The sequence below is a fragment of the Anser cygnoides genome, chromosome W, assembly GCF_040182565.1.
Source record: "Anser cygnoides isolate HZ-2024a breed goose chromosome W, Taihu_goose_T2T_genome, whole genome shotgun sequence".
NCBI classification, from domain to species: Eukaryota; Metazoa; Chordata; class Aves; order Anseriformes; family Anatidae; genus Anser; species Anser cygnoides.
Window position 1 is genome coordinate 5,732,956 of NC_089911.1, and position 17,260 is coordinate 5,750,215.

At 46.2% G+C, this 17,260-nt stretch overlaps 1 protein-coding gene and 1 pseudogene across 4 annotated transcripts in view; one reads left to right on the top strand and one right to left on the bottom strand.

The window, feature by feature from the left end:
• The window catches only part of LOC136788760 (uncharacterized), a 145,715-nt gene that overhangs the window by 117,911 nt on the left and 10,544 nt on the right, over window positions 1-17,260 (top strand). For all 4 annotated transcript variants that reach the window (XM_066987436.1, XM_066987437.1, XM_066987439.1 and 1 more), the window contains one exon: window positions 3,924-4,028. The gene's annotated coding sequence lies outside the window, so the exon portion shown is untranslated. The remainder of the gene's footprint in view (window positions 1-3,923; window positions 4,029-17,260) is intronic.
• The window catches only part of LOC125181697 (BDNF/NT-3 growth factors receptor-like), a 153,704-nt pseudogene that overhangs the window by 59,357 nt on the left and 77,087 nt on the right, over window positions 1-17,260 (bottom strand).

A 17,260-nucleotide genomic window follows, 5' to 3' on the forward strand; every position in this document is an offset into this window, starting at 1 on the left:
GTTGTGGTTGATAGCAAGCTGAATATGAGCCAGCAGTGTGCCCTGGCAGCCAGGAGGGCCAACCGTATCCTGGGATGCATCAAGCACGGCATTGCTAGTCAGTCGAGGGGAGTGATTGTCCCGCTCTACTCTGCGCTGGTGCGGCCTCACCTTGAATACTGTGTGCAGTTCTGGGCACCACAGTACAAAAAGGATGTGAAACTATTGGAGAGTGTCCAGAGAAGGGCTACAAAGATGGTGAAGGGCCTAGAGGGGAAGACGTATGAGGAGCGGCTGAGGTCACTGGGCTTGTTCAGCCTGGAAAAGAGGAGGCTGAGGGGAAACCTCATCGCAGTCTACAGCTTCCTCATGAGTGGGAATGGAGGGGCAGGCGCTGATCTGTTCTCTTTAGCGACCAGCAGTAGGACCCGAGGGAATGGAGTCAAGCTGCGACAGGGGAGGTTCAGGCTGGTCATCAGGAGAAAGGTCTTCACCGAGAGTGTGGTCACGCACTGGAACAGGCTCCCCAGTGAAGTAGTCACTGCACCAAGCCTGTCGGAGTTTAAGAAGCGCTTGGACTATGATCTTAGTCATATCATCTGAATTTTTGGGTAGACCTGTGTGGAGCCAGGAGTTGGACTTGATGATCCTTGTGGGTCCCTTCCAACTCGGGATAGTCTATGATTTTTTGAATTCCTAATTGCCTTTGCCCTTTTGGAATTTTGAAGCTCAGGTTAGTTGACTATATCCCAGACAATTTGTGCCTTTTCCTTTGATACTTGGTATCTGCTAAGTCCCCAAAAGTTCAAGAGGTTTTTGGTCAAGGAAAAACACTGTTTCAAAGTTGCTTTAGCAAGCATAATTTAAGCACTACAGAGATACAGGGGAGAGTTCAAGGCATCACTGCTTACAGTCATCTTATTAACCTATTCCACAAGACTATAGTGATCAGAAAAAGTTGTTCTGCTTTTTGTGAGAATTATTCATGTTTTGAAATGGCTTTGACTCTATATCAGACTGAAGTACTGAACACAATTCAGAACATGAATTTTTTATTTTTTTCCAGTAAATCTAAATAAGCAGATTCTCCTGAAAAATTTCATTGTAAATGTAAATTTTAAAAAATGTATACAGATACTAAAATAAAATGTGGCAGATATTAAATTTAGGTCACATTTTCTACAGTGAATTTTTTGAATTAGCACATTTTTGAAATTGGTTCTTGTGGTGATCAAGCTCTCGATCCACTCATCATCTACCCCAAGGCAGACCTCCATGCATTCCAGGTGTTGTCTCACATAAAGGGCAACTCCACCACCTCACCTATCTGGCCTATTTTACCTAAAAAGCATGTATCCTGTGGTGATTTTACCCTGCTGGGCAGCTGAGCTCCACCACAACCGCTCTCTCACTCCCCCTCCTCAAAAGGAAAAGGGGGAGAAAAAAATGCGATGAAAAGGACTCAAGGGCTGAGATAAGGACATGGAGATCACTCAACAGTTATCATCACAGGCAAAACAGTCTCAGCATAGGGAGATTAATGACATTTATTACCTATTACTAACTTGCCATAGCAGCGAGAAACTAAAAACAAACTAAAAGCATCTTCCCCCCCATCTACCCTCTTCTACAACCTCCCCCAGAGCAGCACAGGGGAATGGGGAATGGGGGTTGCATTCAGTACACAACGCTTCTTCACGGTCACTCTCTTCCCCTGCTCCAATGTGGGGTCCCTCCCATGGGATACAGTCCTTCCCAACCTGACCCTACGTGGGCTTCCTACAGGCAGCAACTCTTCAAGACCCAAATATTGGTCCATACTACGGGGTCCATCTATCAGGAGCAATCTGCTCCAACATGGGTCCCCCACGGGCGGCAGCTCCTGACAGATTACCTGTTCCTGCTTGGGCTCCTCTCCACGAACTACAGGTCTGGTCCAGAGTCTGCTCTGGTGGGGGGGCTCTCTATAGGCCACAGCCTCCTTCAGGTCAGATCCACCTGCTGCACTGTGGGCTCCTTAACAGGCTGCAGCATGTAAATCTGCTCCACCACGGTCCTCTCCATAGGCTGCAAGGGAACTTCTGCTCCAGTGCCTAGATGACCAGATGACCTCCTTCTTCACTGACCTTCGTGTCTGCAAGGCTGTTTCTCACTCCTCACTCTCCCAGCTGCTGTTGTGCAACAGTTTTTTTTTTTTTTTTTTTCCTCTTTTTCTTAAATCTGCTCTCACAGAGGTGTAAACAACATTGCTTATTGGCTCGGCTCTGGCCAGCAGCAGGTCCCTTTTCCAGCTGGCTGAAACTGGCTCTTTTCTAACATGGGGCAGCTTCTGGACTCTTTTCACAGAGGCCACTCCTGCAGCTCCCCACTACCAAAACCTTGCCACATAAACCCAATACAGTTCTGAAGTGAAGCAAAACCTACATAGAAGCCAAGAAAATCCTCTGCTGGAGGCCCTGGGGAGGTGGAGGCGATTGTTATGTTTTTGTAGGTCAGGTTCCTGCAGAGTGACACCTCCTTGGGTATGAGGGAGCCCAACATCCAGAGGACTCCTAGAGTGTTTCAGGTCTCATGAAGTATTAGACAGCGAGAGGCTGGAAGGAGCATGAAGTCCAGCTCCTACGCAATACTGTTTCTCTCTGCATTTTTTCTATTTTTACTTCCTAATAGGAATTTCTGGGGGAATTCTTCCCCTTCACAAATCTTTTCCACAAACAACTCAAATACTCAAGAACTGTACTGACAGAAGGGTTGTTTTACAGGGATTCATTGGGAAAAACAAAGAAACAATGCTTCACACAAGATCAGTAAGTCATGTCTTAAAACAAGTAAATCCCAGATAAAACATTGAAATATAGGGAGCATACATATTTTGGGAAGGGGATAGATTGTCTGACAGACTAAATAAAAATAATCAACAACAAAATGATTAATAGGTGACTCCTGAAATTTCTCTAGGCAGATTCTATGCACTGAATGTGAAATGATTGGAAAAGTGATGTGCACTTCCTGAATTAAAAAAAAAAGAAACTGAAATACCAACAGTGAATAGAATAGAATAGAATAGAATAGAATAGAATAGAATAGAATAGAATAGAATAGAATAGAATAGAATAGAATAGAATAGAATAGAATAGAATAGAATAGAATAGTTCAGTTGGAAGGAACCTACAAAGATCTTGAAGTCCAACTGCCTAACCTCTTCAGGGCTTACCAAAAATTAGAGCGTATTATTCAGGACATTATCCAAATGCATCTTCAACATTGACAGGCATGAGGCATCAATCACCTCTCTAGGAAGCCTGTTCCAGTGTTTAACTACCCACACAGTGAAGAAATTTTTCCTAATATCTAGGCTGAACCTCCCCTGGCACAGTTTTGTGCCATTCCCTTGCATTCTATCATTTGTTACCAGGGAGAAGAGAGGGGGCTCATCTGGGATATCATATTAAGATACCTAGAATGTTTTCCTTTTAATAATAACTATTTAGCACTTTCCTTTTAATGATAAATATTGAGATAAATATTGCCATGGAATTAATCCCTGTAACAATCTTAGATTTATTGCATTGCATTGTTTATTCAGAAACATTACAAAGCATTTATAGCTCCTGTACAGCTGTATAAAATACATGCAGCCCTGACTGAAATGTTGTCAGTCCAGGACAAAATATTGTAACCACTTGTAGGTGAATGTCTGGCACAATGCCTTCCCTTAGTGGGCATGCTTCTGCCAGTGCAACAGGCAGCTGTTATTCAGCTCCCCTCAGCTATAGCCAAATACTGGTAACTCCATCTTCCCCTGGTCTGCCCTGCTGTCAGGACAGCCCCACCACTGCTTGCCTTTTCAGGCACTCCCTGCAATTACATACAGCCTTGGCCCTGCATACTAATTGACACATTTAAAGACTTCTTGCCCCCTCATGTCCCCTCCTGAACTACAGGTTCCAAGCAGAGAAGCCTGGTTGCCATGGAAATCGAGACTCCAAAATGCCCTGAACCCACCATATCAACATTTGGAGCAGATTCCAGCAGTGAAGTTTAAAAGGGTATGTTTGGAGGGTGTAAAGGCAGAGGCTTGGGAAGGAGTAATGCTGACCGTGGTGGGAGCTGGGCTAGGCTATTCTGTCTGTTCAAAGCACTGTACAAAACTCAGTATATAATGGGCATAAAAAACAGACATTTAGTGGACAAATAGATTCAAACTGTCATATATGCTTTTGCTGGTGTTGGCTGGAATAGCCAGTTTTCTTCATAGTAGCTTGTATGGTGCTATGTTTTGGATTTGTGATGAAAATAGTGTTGATAACACACCAATACTTCAGTTTCTGCTGAGCAGTGTTTACATAGAATCAGGGTCTTTTCTGCTTCTCATACTGCCCTGCCAGTAAGTATGCTGGAGGTTCCCCAGAAGTAGGGAGGGGACATAGCCAGGACAGCTGACTCAAACTGATGAAAGGGACATTTCATACCATATGATGTTATGCTCAGTAATAATAAAAAATAGGGTGGAAGTTGCTCTGGGACTGTCTGGATATTGGTTGGCTGGTGGTGAGCAATTGTGTTTTGCATCACTTGTGTTTCTTGTTTTTGTTTTTATGTTGTTTCCTTTTTATTTTTAAACTTATTAAACTGTCTTTATCTCAACCCATGATTTTCCTAACTTTTCATAGAATCATAGAATGTCTCGGGTTGGAAGGGACCTTAAAGATCATCTAGTTCCAATCCCCTTGCCATAGGCAGGGATGCCACCCCCTAGATCAGGTTGCCCAGGGCCTCATCCAACCTGGTCATGAACACCTCCAGGGATGGGGCATCCACAACTTCTCTGGGCAACCTGTTCCAATGCCTCACCACCCTCTGAGTGAAGAATTTCCTCCTAACCTATAATCTAAATCTCCCCTCTTTTAGTTTGACTTTTGCCTGTCCAATTTCTCTTTCCCTATCCCACTGGGGGTGGGTGGGAGGAGTAAGATAGCAGCTCTGTGTTGGTGAGATGCCTACCTGGATTAAACCAAAACAGTCCTTTTTAGTGCCCAACGTGGGGCACGAAGGGTTTGAGAGAATGACACAGTTGACCAGAGAGTATTAGAAGGAGTTTGTCATTATTATATCTGTTTAGCAGTTGTTGGTCATGATGTTGACTTATTTGTTTCTTGACATTGTTTTATTTGATTCATGCCTTTTTTGGCTTTTTCAGTTTGCTTTGCTGTGTAGCACTTGGTTGTGTTTTGCCTGGGAAACTGATGATAAAAGAACTGGCCTTGAGCCAAATCTGGTATTTGGGCCCTGCATTGCTGTTCTCCCTGTACTTTGGGAATAATCTCTTGGAGACAATTAACAATTACACTTTTCCCCTTTTCTCCCCTGATAGCCAATTGGTGGAGAAAACAAAGAGTGGCAACTTCCCCTTCTCCTGCAGGGTAGATATTTCTTGCCTTGTTACATTAACTATTCAGTATCTTAAGCATCCTTGGTTAACTTAAAATGCTCCTACTGCTATGTCTCCAGAATGTTTCCGACTTTTCCTAAAGTTAATTATTTAAGAATCCCTCAGAGATACCACAGAATCAGAGAATCATAGGTTATCTTGAGTTTGAAGAGACCCATGAGGATCACAGTCCTACTCCTGACTCCACACAGGGGAACCTAAGCGTTAAACCATTTATCTATGAGAGTTGTCCAGACACTTCTTGAACTCTAGCAGGCTTGGTGCTGTGACCACTTCCCTGTGGAGCCTTTTCCAGTGCCTGACCACCCTCTCAGTGAAGAATATTTTTCCTAATATCAAATCTGAACTTCCCATGAAGCCGCTCCTCATCCCCTCTAGTCCCTTCACCATCTTTTCCCAGAGGCAGTGTGGTTATGGGTGGCACAGTGCGTGGGAGAACATGGGCAGGTACCTAGAATGGTGAGTACCTCTGATTGTATGGGACTTCTCCCCCAAACAAGTGTGGAATCCTGATGAACATCTGAAAAAAAGAATGCCCTGACCATTGTAATCTCAGAGAGACATAACTTCTTGCACTGTGCTAGGGCATGGCCTATGTCTACTGATCCCTATTCAACACCATTCAGCACACTCAAGGGGAAGAAAGGGTCTCTGCATCTGAAGACAAAACACACACTGTGGCTAAACCAGGGAGCCAAACCTCAACTGTATCACTTGCCTTTGTAGTCAAGAAGAAACAATGGAAGTGGAAGTCAACTCATTCAGTACTGGAAGAAGATGCTTATACTTACCCTATGAGGGATCAGGAAGAAGAATTGGAAGAGGCAGCCTGTTCTGCAGCAGGGTCATCAGGATGGGGAAGAGACAGAAATAATAAACGAGTCAGAAACCACATCATCCCTATCCCTGAGTGAGCTGCAGATATGCGAAAAGATTTCAGCCGTCACCCTGGCAAGCACATTGTCACCTGGCTGCTCCAATGATGAGATAAAAGGGCCAATAGTCAGGAATTAGAGAGCAAAGAAGCCCAGCATCTGGGATCCCTTGCTAGGGATAAGGCCATTGACAAAGGGATTGGAAAAGGGGCAAAAGTCCTCAGCCTATTGAGGCAGTTCCTTTTGAGTGTGAAGAAAAGGTATCCCTTCAAGGAATATCTTGTAAGTTACTGAGGCAAGTGGACCACCATGGAGAGAGGTGAATTAATTGTTGTGGAGGTGATCTACAGCAGCCTGGACAACAACCAGGCATCCAAAGATCAGGATGAAGTCCAATGCATGTGGTCCATGTTGCAGAAGTTTGTACAGAGCGCACCGATGTTACTTATATCACATGTATTTAAGGTTTCGTATTTGTTGTTCTGAAGTGAAAGATTCCAGCAATTACAGCTTCACTGGCAATCTGAATATGCATTATGGAAAACATTTTTAATTACATGATTTAATAATATTTTTCTGCAGCACTTCTGTTTAATTCTGCATATGTGCAGGCTGTGCTCAGGAAATAAGGTAACTGTTTAATATTTCTTCTTAATCTAATCACTCAAGTGTATGGCCACCTGCCTACCTCTTGCACATCTATCTTTATGCAAACATTAGAGTTTCTCCCCTAACATGACTGCAATAGGAATTGACACTGGAAGGTTCAGAACTGCAGTGGAGACAGATGAGTCCTTGGCTATCAGACTATGTTATCTCCAAATTGTTTTCCTGTAGTATTAAACTGAAGAAAACAAGGATACCTTGAAGAAAACGGGGAGACTGGTAGCCTTGAGCTAGCAGAAGCAAGGGAGATAAGGGATGAAAGGTAAAAAACAAGAAGGGGGAAAACAGCTGAAGGAAGATTCCAGACCGACCTATGGCAACCTTTTGCTCATTAAGAGTCGCTAGCTGTCCTTGTTTCAGCTAGGATAGAGTTAACTTTCCTCCTAGTAGCTGGTAGGGTGCTATGTCTTGGATTAGGATGAGAAGAGCGCTGATAACATGCTGATGTTTTAATTGTTGCAGAGCAGTGCTCACACCAGGCCAAGGACTTTTCAGCTTCTCGCTCTGTCCTGCCAGCGAGCAGGCTGGGGGTGCAGCAGGAGCTGGGAGGGGACAGACCCAGGACAGCTGACCCAAACTGGCCAAAGGGGTATTCCATACCATCTGATGTCATGCTAAACAATATATAGGGGTGGCTGGCCGGGGTGGGGGGGCCGGCTGCTCGGGGATAGGCTGGGCATCGGTCAGCAGGTGGTGAGCAATTGCATTGTGCATCACTTGTTTCGTACACATTATTATTAGTAATATTATTATTATTATTGTTATTATTATTTTCCTGTCTTAATAAACTGTCTTTATCTCAACTCACAGGCTTCTCTTTTCCATTTCTCTCCCCCATCCCAGAGAGGGAGGGGGGAGGGTGAGCTGTGTGGTGTTTAGCTGCTGGCCGGGTTAAACCACAACACTAGCATATCAAAAAACATACCCATCAAAATGCAAATGTATGGAAATGTGGGATTTGGTGTGTCCCGTCCTGTCCCCCACCCCCGCTGGTCCTCTGTAATGCACAGGCTCGACAGAGATAAGTTAGGTGAGCTAAAACAACCCATCAAAATTAGCCAGAGAGATAGTTTCACAAGTTTTCTGTGTATAAATAATGGTGACTCAAGCCAGAGGTGTGCTTGCTTTGTGAAAGATTGCCAAGCACCTGATTCTGCAGAATAATATAATTAATTATTTAATTAAAATACCTTTGTGTGGATTCCGAGTCTGTGTGCTTGTTGTTGAGGCGCACTGGGCACAAACCTAAAGATAACAGTTTTGGTGACCCAGATGGGACCCCTAAATTAGCCTTGCCCAGTCCAACTTGTCGGCGTCAGAGGTGAGGATGCCAGAGACCAAGCACACACCAGTGATTTTATCAGGGTCTGACCTTGACCCTACGAAAGTCTGGCGCCAGTGAGCGGTACAACAATGCAACACTTTAAGGAATCCACCAAACATCAGGGGATAAAGAAGAAGTCACTGGTGAGTATGATATATATCTTTCTATGGGTATTTGGAGAGCAGATTGTCAGCCTCACACATAGGCGCTGTGGTTTGGCAAGAACAGGATATGGCCCTGTGAGCTACCTGACCCCACTGATGCATTAAAGTCAAAGACCGGTGTGAGCAACTGTCGAAGGGAGAATGAGAAGCGGTCAGTCCAGAATCGCCCCTTCCTCTCCCAAGCCTTAAAAACTGATCTAAATTTGGTGGTGAATATATGACAAAGGGTAAAATGAGGCAATATTGTAATCAAGAGTGGCCTCAGTACAAACTAGATGATGGGGAACAATGGCCAGTGAACAGATAGTTCAATTATGATACCATATTGCAATTATTTTGCCAGTGAGAAGGAAAATGAGATGAGTTGATGTTTGTTATTCCTTTTATGTCATTGTATCAGGACCTGAGAAGGCTGAGTGTGTATTGTGGGAAGATCATATTACGCATAGCACCAAAAAGGAAGGGAAGAAAGGGAGTGATTATACCCCCTAAAATTTATCCAGATCTAGAACAAAAAGAGGTGCAGTTATTGGCATCCTCAGCACCACCGCCATATAACCCAGAGGTTTCCCTTATTTCTGAGGCTTCTGTGGGGACATCAGAGGCCTCTCCCAGGGGTCGGATTTCTGAGGTTTCTGCTGGAGCATAGGAAGCCTCTCCTGAGGCTTGAGCTGCAGAGTTTTCTCCAAAGGTTTCTGTGAGGATGGAGACCTCTCCTGAGGCTCAGGCTTCAGAGGCTTCTGCAGGGGCATTGGATGCCTCTCCTAAGGCCCAGGATGATTCTAATTTTATCCCAATAGCACTTCGCACCTGACAGAAGATGAAGGGCGAGTTATCCAGGCTCTGCTAAGACAGGCGGTGGGACCAGAGGGAGAACCCATTTTTGCTTGTGTTCTGTTTACAACATTGGACTTGTTAAATTCGAAACAATCTGTGGAATCTTATAGGGATAATCCAGCAGCAGTGCATCAGCTGTTAGAAACTATTGTGATTTCTCATAACCCTAACTGGGGAAATATGCAAGCTATATTAAACACCTTTTTGACTGCAGAGGAAAGGAGAGTGGTTTTAGAAAAAGCTCAGGCAGAAACAAGGAAGAGGCACCCACGAGAGGAAGTAGAGGAATTATTACCTGTTAAGAAAGATCCTAAGTGGAACCCAAATACTAGCAGTTAATAGAATAATATCATCAGTTAATCCTTTATGGGATTCAACATGGGGTACCAAAATGAAAAAACCTCTCCAAATTATATGAGATCCACCAGGGCCCGGATGAGAACCCTTCTGCTTTTTTTGAATGCCTCTGTCAAACAGGCAGAAAATGGATAGATTTAGACCCAGAGGAGGAGGAAAATAGAAAAATGTTTGCCATGCTGTTTATAAGGCAGTCAGCCCCAGACGTTAGGAAAAATCTGCAAAAGATAGAGGGGGGATGGAGGAATGACGATCTCACAGCTGATTGACAGATCCTATAAGGTTTACAATAACTGAGAAGTAAAGAGAAAGAAAATGAGAGTACAGGCATCACTTATGAAAGACAGAGGTAGGAGTAAAGGTGAAGGAGGAATTTTTAGGGAGGCAAGGGCGAGAGAAGTCAGGGGAAGACTGCTCAATTGAGCCCCAATCAGTGTGCTATCTGCAAGAAGGAGGGGCACTGGAAGAAAGAATGTCTGCTGAGAAAGAAAAAGAAAGCAAGCAGTGAGGAAAGAGAGCGTGCTTTGATTATGCTGGAGGACTCAAGACTGACAGGAGCTGGGGGATGAACTTCCAGTTTCCCCAGCAGATGCCCTGGTTCCAGTGAAGCTGGGGGGAGAATTTCCTTTTAGATAGCAGAGCAACTCATTCAGTAGTAACAAATTGCAAAGGACCTTTAAGTAAAGCAAAAATCCTGATTGTTAGAGCAACTGGGAAACAGACTTTAAGACACTTTTTACAACCCATGGATTGTGAGATTGGAGGGAAGGTTTTGATGTACTGATTTTTATATATGCCTGAATGTCCTCTCTCTTTGTTGTGAAGAGATTTGCTGTGCAAATTATGTGCACAGGTAATCTTCTTTACAACCAGAATAAAATTTGAAATTCCATCTGAAAATGCATGGAAGACACAAATTTGTTTATTGACAGAGCCAAAGACAGGAGAAAGACAGCAGATCCCTGAAGAGGTGTTGAACGCAGTGGCTCCTTTCATATGGGCAGGTGTTGGGAGGAATGGGTTAAAAGCGGAAGATTGGCAAGGAGGATGGGATCAGAATGGAAGACTAGTGAGGAGGATTGTAAGTATGCTCAAGTGACCTTGCAGCTGGGAATGCGTAAAGTCTGGGGAGCAGCAATGGAGAAAAACATAAATTATGTCTTCTGCTGTTTGTGCTCTATGTGTTTGACAAGTAGCACATCTGTGCATAGATAACATAGGTGTTTGATGGACATGGAGGTGCCCTATCGGATGTGCTTGAGCTCCCGGCCTTGGTACAAAGAAGATCAAAGAAGCACAGTGAGAATCACAGCATGGTGGTTAAAAACTGTGCCTGCACGAACTATTGATAAAAACAGGTGAAACCAGCAGGCTGGCGGTCTCCTAGCACAGACCCTGTTTAGTGGTTCCTGCATTCCCGCTTGCATGCCTGTGCTCGTGTACCTCTGCTCGGGTGCTGCTTTGGGGATCCCCCGGTTGGCTAAGTAACAAGAATAAATCTACTCTTTGCATTTTAGCTGCGAGTCTGTGGTTGTTCCTGTTGCTTGCCTGTGCTGACTCACAGAAGGAATACAGCCTGTGAGAGCAAAAAATTCGCTTCCAGTTCTGGTTGAGCTAAAACTAGGAGCTATACCTGTACAGGTGCCACAATATCCAATTAGCCTTACAGCAAGGAAGGGGCTGGAACCTCTAATAGACAACTTCCTATCTTATGGGCTAATCCGTGAATGTCAATCTAGTTTTAACACGCCAACACTCCCAGTAAAGAAACCGAATAGCAGTGAATATAGGTTTGTGCAAGATTTGTGAGCCATAAACAAAATAACTTAAGACATCCACACAGCAGAGCTGAATCCGTACACCCTTCAAACAGCACAATCTTAAAGAGACTCTTACTTTACAGTGTTGGATCTTAAAAACGCCTTCTTTTGTATACCCCTGGAGCCTGATAGTCCGACTGTATTTGCTTTTGAGTGGTAAAACCCCACGACAGGGAAAAAGACCAAATGTGCTGGACAGTACTACCATAAGAATTCAAGAACAGCCCCATGTTATTTGGGATTGCTGTGGGGGCAGATTTAAATAACTGGCAAAGCAAGAATGAAGGGTCATTATTGCACTATGTCAATGATTTGTTGCTAGGAGCCCCAACCAAATAAAAATGTGTACAATTGACTATCAGCTTGTTAAATTACCTGGGAACAGCCAGATACCAAGTATCCCAGAAAAAGGCCCAGATAGCCCAGCAGAAAGTGCAGTAGCTGGGGTTTGATATTTTTCAAGGACAGTGAGCATTAGGTCCAGAGCGAAAAGAAGCTATATGGCTAATTGCTGTCCCCCAAACCAAAAAGCAATTGTGAGGATTCCTAGGGATGGCAGGTTTTTGTCGAATCTGTATCCCCAAATTTGGACTAATAACAAAGCCTCTGTATGAAGCAACAAAGGGATCAGAAAATATGTTGGAGTGGACTGCTGAGTGCTGTAAAGGATTTGATGATATAAAGAGGGCCCTAATGTCATTCCCATCCCTAGTGTTGTCTTTCTTTCCTTATTTTCTCAGCTAAAAGACTACACAAGCTATAGAAAGACTACACAAGTTACAGGCCTCCCTGTTTTCTTCAAGGTTTCCTTGTTTTTTCCCAGCTTTGGGACTACACTAGGGCTGCCAAACCTGGAAAAACTCTTTCAATTGTTTGTTCATGAAACAAGCAAGGTGGCAGCCAGTGTGATGACCCAGATGTTGGGAAGCTGGAAAACACCAGTGGCCTACTTTTCCAAACAGCTAGACAAAATGAGTAGTCAAGGTCGGCCGCCTCGGAGCTGGCGCAGCCGCAGCCACAGCACCTGATCGCGAGTTACAGGGGGATTTTGGGCCCTTGCTTCGCCAGGGGTGGCCCGGGACAGCAGCATGACCAGGCAGCACCCACCAGCTCTAGGAAGAGAGGCTGACAGGGAGTGGACGTTACCAGGGCAATGGCAACTGTGCCCATGCCCTCTGCCTAGAAAAAGCCTCCAGGAGAGCAATGACTAGTTGCTGCCCACCACGAGCAGGGAGGAGTCAGCAGCACGTGCACACTGGTGTGCAGCTGGCGCGGCAGGGCGCGGGAGCTCTGCACCAACTCTTGGCAGTCTGCGAGATCGCACACCTATCATGGTGTTCACTAGGCAGAGAACTCACTCCAAAAAGACTGTGGTGACCCAGACGGAGGGTCTGGGCCTGACCAGCAACAGGGCTGTTCAGGCCTCTGGCTGCAGGGAGCGCCTGAGCCTGCCGCTGCCAGGGGAGGGCAGCAGGGAAACTACCTGTTCTCAGGTGGAAGGTCTGCTCACCATGGTGGCTGAGCTCAAGGAAGAGGTGGAGAGACTATGGAGCAGCAGGGTGTGTGAGCAGAAGATTGACTGGTGGAGTAAGTCCTTGGTGTGCCAGAGAGAAGGGTGCCGGGGATGCCCTCCAGAGGGTGGTGGAGCCCCTGCCCTGTCGCTGTCAGGCAGAGAGAGGGGACCAAAAATATGAGGAGGGTTGGAAGCGAGTCCCGGTTCGGCCCCGCAGGCAACCCCCCTACCTACCTACCTCGCTTCCCCAGGTGCCCCTCCATAATAGGTTTGAGGCCCTGGATCTTGAAGGAGAGCTAGGTGAGGATGTGGTGGAAGTCCTGCCTATGAGGTCACATTAGAAGAGGCAGTTGACACCATGCCTCAAGACTGCCTCCGAAAAGAAAGAAAGAAGGGTAATTGTAGTAGGAGATTCCCTTCTGAGAGGAACAGAGGGCCCAGTATGCAGAGCTGACCCTCATCGAAGGGAAGTCTGTAGTCTACCTGGAGCCCAGATCAGGGATATCACCAGGATACTCCCCAACTTGGTGCGCTCCACAGGCTACTACCCACTACTGATCTTCCAGATAGGTGGGGAGGAAGCTGCATCCTGTAGTCTGAGGGGAATGAAGAAAGATTTCAAGGCCTTGGGACGGTGGTTGGTGAAAGAGTCTGGTGCACAAGTCATTTTCTCTTCCCTCCTTCCATTCTGGGGTGATGATGTGGGACAGAATAGAAGGATCCGGTCCATGAATGATTGGCTATGTGACTGGTGCTACAGGCAGGGCTTTGGGTTTTTGATAATGGCTAGTTTTATAAGACACCAGTCCTGACAGTAATACACGGGAAAGGTTTATCTCACAGGGGCAGAAGGATTCTGGGACAGGAATTAGCAGGGCTCATTTGGAAAGCTTTAAACTAGATCCGAAGGGGAATGGGGAAGAAGCTGGGCTTGCAAAGGTGGGGCAGCACTCTAACAGTGAGGAAGACTGGGAGGCCTCCCACCCCCCTAGGGTGAAATCGGTGTGCTCAGCTCCCTGAAGTGCCTGTACATCAATGCATGTAGCATGGGGAATAAGCAAGAAGAGTATTGTGGTTTAACACCACACAGCCATTCGCTCACCCTCCCCCCTCCCTCTCTGGGGTGGGGGAGAGAAACGGGAAAGTGAAGCCTGTGAGTTGAGATAAAGACAGTTTATTAAGACAGGAAAATAATAATAATAATGATAATAGTACTACTAATAGTAATGTGTACGAAACAAGTGATGCACAATGCAATTGCTCGCCACCCGTTGACCGATGCCCAGCCTATCCCCGAGCAGCCGGCCCCCCCACCCCGGCCAGCCACCCCTATATATTGTTTAGCATGACGTCAGATGGTATGGAATACCCCTTTGGCCAGTTTGGGTCAGCTGTCCTGGGTCTGTCCCCTCCCAGCTCCTGCTGCACCCCTAGCCTGCTCGCTGGCAGGACAGAGCGAGAAGCTGAAAAGTCCTTGGCTTGGTGTAAGCACTGCTCTGCAACAATTAAAACATCAGCATGTTATCAGCGCTCTTCTCATCCTAACCCAAAACATAGCACCCTACCAGCTACTAGGAGGAAAATTAACTCTATCCTAGCTAAAACCAGGACAAGGAGTTAGAAATCCATGTTTGGTCAGGAGATTATGATCTCGTGACAATTACAGAGACATGGTGGGACAGCTCACATGACTGGAATGTGGTCATGGATGGGTATGTCCTTCTCAGAACAGACAGGCCAGCAAGGCGAGGTGGCGGAGTTTCTCTTTATGTGAGAGAGCATCTATATTGTATTGAGTACTGTTCAGGGGTGGATGAGGAGCGAGTTGAGAGTCTGTGGGTGAGAATTAAGGGGTAGGCTGGCATGGGGGATACTGTTGTGGGTGTCTATTACAAGCCACCAGATCACAATGAGGAAGTTGACGAGGCCTTCTACAGGCAGCTGATAGCAGCCTCGAGAACACAGGCCCTGGTTATTGTGGGGGATTTCAACTACCCTGACATTTTCTGGAAGGCCTACTCAGCCAGCCATCCGCAGTCCAAGATGTTCCTTCAGTGTATTGATGATAACTTCCTGATGCAAATGGTGGATGTGCCAACTAGGAGAGGAGCGCTGCTGGATCTTGTCCTCACTAACAAGGAGGGGCTGGTTGAAGCGGTGAAGGCTGAAGGCAGACTTGGTTGCAGCGACCATGAGATGGTGGAGTTTAGGATCTCATGTGGCAGGAACAGAATACCGAGCAGAATCGCAACCCTGGACTTCAGTACAGTCGGCTTTGGCCTTTTCAAGCATTTGCTAGGGGAAACCCCATGGGACAAGATATTTGAAAGAAAAAGAGCCCAAGATAGCTGGTTAGCTTTCAATGACTGCTTCTTCCGAGCTCAAGAACAGAGCATCCCAACAGTCAGGAAAAAGAGCCAGGAGACCTGCATGGTTAAACAGGGAACTGCTGGGCAAACTCAAGTGGAAGAGGAGAGTCTACAGATCATGGAAGAAGGGGCTGGCCACTTGGGAGGAATATAAGGCTGTTGTCAGAGGATGTAGGGAGGCAACTAGGAATGCTAATGCCTCCTTACCTTGTGAGAGGGGTGAAGGACAACAGAAAGGGATTCTTCAAATACATTGTGGATAAAACTAACACTAGAGGCAATGTAGGCCCACTGATGAATGAGGTGTGTGCCCTGGTGACAGAAGATAAAGAGAAAGCGGAGTTACTGAATACCTTCTTTGTCTCTGTCTATAATGCCAGAGGCTGTCCTGAGGAGCCCCGTACCCCTGAGTCCCGAGAGGAACTCGGGATAAAGGAGGAGTTTGCCTCGGTTGATGAGGACTGGGTTAAGGACCGATTAAGCAAGCTGGACATCCATAAGTCCACGAGTCCTGATGGGATGCACCCATGGGTGCTGAGGGAGCTGGCAGAAGTCATTGTTAGGCCATTCTCCATCATCTTTGGTAAGTCGTGGGCATCGGGAGAGGTGCCTGAGGACTGGAGGAAAGCAAATGTCACTCTGGTTTTCAAAAAGGGCAAGGAGGACCCAGGTAACTATAGACCGGTCAGCCTCACCTCCATCCCTGGTAAGGTGATGGAACAACTTATCCTTGGCATCGTCTCTTGACATATCAAGGATAAAAGTGTCATTAGGGGCAGTCAACATGGCTTCACCAAGGGGAAGTCGTGCTTGACCAACTTGATAGCCTTTTATGAGGATATAACCAGGAGGATAGATTATAGCAAAGCAGTGCACGTGGTCTATCTTGATTTCAGTAAAGCCTTTGACACCATCTCCCACAGCATCCTCGCAGCTAAACTGAGGAAGTGTGGTCTGGATGATCAGGTAGTGAGGTGGACTGTAAACTGGCTGAAGGGAAGAAGCCAGAGGGTTGTGGTCAATGGGACGGAGTCGAGTTGGAGTCTTATATCTAGTGGAGTCCCTCAAGGGTCGGTACTGGGACCAGCATTGTTCAATATATTCATCAGTGACTTGGATGAGGGAATAGAGTGTGCCATCAGCAAGTTTGCTGATGACACTAAACTGGGAGGAGTGGCTGACATGCCAGAAGGCTGTGCTGCCATCCAGTGGGACCTCGACAGGTTGGAGAGTTGGGCGGGGAGAAACTTAATGAAATATAATGAGGGCAAGTGTATAGTCCTGCATCTGGGCAAGAACAACCCCAGACATCAGTATAAGTTAGGGACTGCCCTGCTGGAGAGTAGTGAAGGGGAAAGGAACCTGGGGGTCCTTGTGGACAGCGGAATGACCATGAGCCAACAGTGTGCCCTCGTGGCCAAGAAGGCCAATGGCATCCTGGGGTGTATCAGGAGGGGTGTGGTTAGTAGGTCGAGAGAGGTTCTTCCCCTCTACTCTGCCCTGGTGAGACCGCATCTGGAATATTGCGTCCAGTTCTGGGCCCCTCAGTTCAAGAAGGACAGGGAACTGCTTGAGAGCATCCATCTCAGAGCCACAAGGATGATTAAGGGAGTGGAGCATCTCCCTTATGAGGAAAGGCTGAGGGAGATGGGTCTCTTTAGCTTGGAGAAGAGGAGACTGAGGGGTGACCTTATTAATGTTTATAAATATGTAAAGGGTGAGTGTCAGGAGGATGGGGCCAGGCTCTTCTCAGTGACATCCAATGATAGGACCAGGGCCAGTGGGTTTAAGCTGGAACACAGGAGGTTCTGCTTAAATATGAGACAAAACTTTTTTACGTTGAGGGTGACAGAATACTGGAACAGGCTTCCCTGAGGGGTTGTGGAGTCTTCTTCTCTGGAGAC